This window comes from Suricata suricatta, chromosome 6, assembly GCF_006229205.1.
Source record: "Suricata suricatta isolate VVHF042 chromosome 6, meerkat_22Aug2017_6uvM2_HiC, whole genome shotgun sequence".
NCBI classification, from domain to species: domain Eukaryota; kingdom Metazoa; phylum Chordata; class Mammalia; order Carnivora; family Herpestidae; genus Suricata; species Suricata suricatta.
In genome coordinates, this window is record NC_043705.1 from 76,949,912 (window position 1) to 76,954,058 (window position 4,147).

At 37.6% G+C, this 4,147-nt stretch overlaps 1 pseudogene; it reads right to left on the reverse strand.

Moving 5' to 3' along the window:
- Positions 1-649: 649 nt before the first annotated feature.
- Positions 650-2,620, reverse strand: LOC115293476 (annotated as a pseudogene).
- Between the last annotated feature and the right edge of the window lie 1,527 nt (positions 2,621-4,147).

A 4,147-nucleotide genomic window follows, 5' to 3' on the forward strand; every position in this document is an offset into this window, starting at 1 on the left:
TATTTATTTTTGAGAGAGACAGAATGTGAGTGGCAGAGGGGCAGAGAGAGAGAGGGACACACAGAATTTGTAACAGGCTCCAGGCACTGAGCTGTCAGCACAGACCCCGATGTGGAGGTTGAACTCACAAACAGTGAGATCATGACCTGAAATGAAGTAAGACTATTAACCAATGGAGCCACCCAGACTCCCCAAACTGGTCATGTTCTTGAAGTAGACCAGTCCACAGATTCACAAAGTCTATCAAACGGAGGTAAGAATGGCCTGGGAGGAAAGACAGAGGGGCAGGGCTAGAGGAGCTGGTATCCATAGTCATGGCACTATGTGTTCAGAGTTCCAGCTGGCCCTCTGTCCTCCACAGAAAAAAGCTCCTAAGTTGGGTTTAAAATTCCTAGTATGGACAGGGAATCCCTGAAGAGAAATGTTAAAAAACAAACAAACAAGTAAATAAGGTGGAAATGGGGAAGGAGAATGACAGCTGTCACCTAAGAGCTTCTGCATTAAAATCTTAATTTAAATGAAATTTAAAATAAAAAGGGAGTAAGAGGGAAAAGTGAGTCTCTAAAATGGCTCTGAGGACTCTAAGCATAAACTAAAAGAAAGCAGGGTGAGATGCAGGAGGAGACAGACAGTTTGTCTCCAGCAGAGCTTAGCTGACCTCTGAGGCTTCTTCCTGCTTCGGACTCTACATAGAGCTGATGTCTGAGCCTCCATCAAAGGCAGGGTTAGTGCTGCCCTTGGCTTTGGTGTGCAAGTGGTTGTCAGAGCAGGGGTAGTGGGTCTGAATTTGGACACACGACCTTGCCTTTTCCAATGCATGGACTTGCTGGTTCCAGAAGAGCATTCTGCCAATCGAAGTCATCAGTATCTTCCTAGTGTCTGTGGTTTTTCCTTTGTATATACTGGATATACTCTGTGGCTTTGTCTAGGATTTCAGCCCAGAGTGCCTGCTGTTCTTGGAGTGACAGGACCAAGTCACATCTTTGATGTGGGCCTTATGTTTTCATTCCAGTGTGTTATGAGTGTTATGATGAGCCTCTTTGTCATAGGCAGATTGAAACCTCAGTTGCTCTTTGTTGCTCTCCACCTCCATGTCATCGTCGCTCAGTTCCCATGGCCCAGGGGGCAGCAAAGGCAGCCTGGGAAGGAAAGGAAAGGGGCTGAGGGAAGAGGAGAGTCACTGATAATGACAAGAAGCCAACCCCTCCCCCCCCCCCCACACACAATCATTTGCTCCCTACTCACTCTCTCACTAAACACACATAACATGGGTGAGAACCACCTCCTCATGCTAGTGACAAGTTCAGTAACATTAGATAATTGCATTCATCATAGTTACCTTAATGCTTATTGTATCACCCTTGAGAAATGAGTTTTCTTTAAATCTGGTCAGCTAGAAGGTGACAAAAGAATAACTAGAGAACATTAACTTTAATTGTCATGTTGAGCCTCAGGATAGATCCAACGTCAGTGCCAACCATAAACCAATTCTCTTCTTGTGTTGGTGAATAAGCACCACACCAGGTACCAGATGTGTGTCCTGTCAAATTGAGATAAGAAAAGATTGCAGTGAATGTAGATAAAGAACACTGTTGAAGAAAATCTGTGTTTGGACAATTTTCTTTTTTTTTTTTTTTTCTTAATACAAAAGATAGCTAAAAGTTCATATTTATACTTCAAGGAGATCTTTGCTGAAAAGAGAAGGAAATCAGTCTGAATAGATGTCTGTTTAAGGCCGATGTAAACAAAAACTAGATCCTTTACTAAAGACTCCTCTCTGTTTACCCAGAACCAACATGTCAGTTCCCACCAGAAAGGAAATTGCCTCCAGAATGTGTTCCACACACTTTCTTGTGTCCTGTCCCTTCCTTAATTCCCAGCTACTTTCACAATCTCTGAGTTACTTTGACCAAAGTACAGCTCTTTGGGATTCCTTGAAGAAATAGGTTATACTAAACTTATTTAGGGATATGTCTATACCAATCACATTTTGTTCTTTTAATACAAATGGTTCTATATTAAATTCAGTTTTATCCTCCTTATTTTGGCTTAATGAAACATCTTAAAGTTTGTCCTGTATCAGCATAGTGAGCTGTCTCTTTCCCCCCTTCCCATGGCTACATGATAGTATTCTCTTTTATCAATTACCATAATTTATCCAGCTTTACTAAATGACATCTAATGTTTTCTAATCTTTTGTTCTTATAAAAATGCTGGCATTGATATTTTTAAGCTTACTTTTTCATGAATATATATAATTGCATCTAAAGTATATATTCCGAGTACATTTTCTAATCAGATAATATGCCCATGGAAACAATGGCAAGTAATGTTGAGAGTGTTATGCAAGTATGTGGAACTGGTTACCCTCTGCCAATATGTATGAGTATAACTTGCTTCATTGTTTTGAAATATTTAAAACTGTCATCTATAATCCCATATATCCTACTCTATGTTAGATTCAACAAAAATACTGATTTTTTAAAATGATATAATTTGGGAAACAGCTCCATCTAAATCCCCATCAACAGAATTTTTAATATAGGTGTTTTGCTGTGTATTGTAACAGTAATATTTTCATTGGTATCAGTTGCCTGCTAAAATCTAAGTGTTTGGTCATTGTGACTATACCACTGATTTATCCTGTCCTCCACCCCATGCCAAATGGTCACTATTTTCTTTGCTGTAAGACACAATGGGATAGATATATTTTCTCATTCTTGGATATTTGCATGGCCAGCAGAAGCTCCATAAAATAGCACAGAACAGAGATTTTCATTCATCAATACCAAAGAATGCTTTATATATAAATAGCTAAGGTATATTCTAATTTATAAGCATTATGTCCTATAAAACATATAGTTATTTTCATCCCTTTCTTTTTAAAGATTGTACTTGAGGAAGTTAAATCTGTATAGGATACCAATAATCTCTTATAGCCCAAATTAGAATTTGCCAAAGCATGTTCAAGAAATCAATCTATTGCCAGGGTAAGAACACACTATTCAATAGTATCTTCCAGTATTTGGCCAATTTGGGATTGGTGTCTAGGAAAATATTAGTCAATTGCTTGTAGAAGGATTACCTGTAAAACAATGAAGTCAAACTTCTATATATTTATGTTACACAGTGTGTTTGTTTGTCTTAAACAATCTGTGTGTTTTGAAACATTTTGTTATATATGTTGTAGAAGGAGAAGCCTGTGTAGATTAGCACATTTTGTGACATCTATCAGTATTTTAAAGGATGACATCTGCCTTTTGAATTTTCTAAATGTAAATGAGATGTGATCATTATAAAGAGTTTTATTTTTTCCTTGAGTGATTTTTTTCTTTGCATGGGACCCTTGTTTTTCTTTTTGTTTTGTTTTATTTTTAAGTTTATTATTTTGGAAGAGAAAGAGAGTATAAACAGAGGAAGGGCAGAGACACAGAGAGAGAGAATCTCAAGCAGCCTCCATGCTGTCAACACAGAGCCCAGTATGGGACTCCTGTTCATGAACCCTGAGATCATGACCTGAGCCAAGATCAAGAATTGGAAGCTTAACTTATGGAGTCACTCAGGATTCCCAAGGAGTTTTGTTTCTGATTTAAGAAAAAAAAATCTTAATTAGAAGAAATCTTGGATTGAGTGGGGCACCTGGGTGGCTCAGTCAGTTGAGCATCTGTCTTTGGCTCAGGTCATGATCTCACAGCCCTGCTTCGGGTTCTGAGTTGAAGGCTTGTAGCCTGGAGTCTACCTTGGATTCTGTATCTCCCTCTCTCTCTGCCCTTCCCCTTCTTGCATGCTCTCTCTCTCTGTGTCTCTCAAAAATAAATAAACATTAATTTAAAAAAAAAAGAAATCTTGGATGAAAATAGACAATTCAGACTGCTATGATCTTATTTAATATAAGAATAAATTCTTGTCAATGGCATAAAAAACAATAACATATGAAACAAAGTGATTTTGTCTGATTTACTTTTGAATGTCTAGCTTCTAATAAATAGATAAAATTATTGCAAGTTGTCAGACATTCTAAGCAGAAAATTAAAAAGGTGGGATCCATGGGTATAATCATTAATCCATTGTACCTTTCTTTTTTTTAAATATAGTGTTTAATATGTCTATTTAATGTAATATTTACATAAATCATCATCAGAGGAGT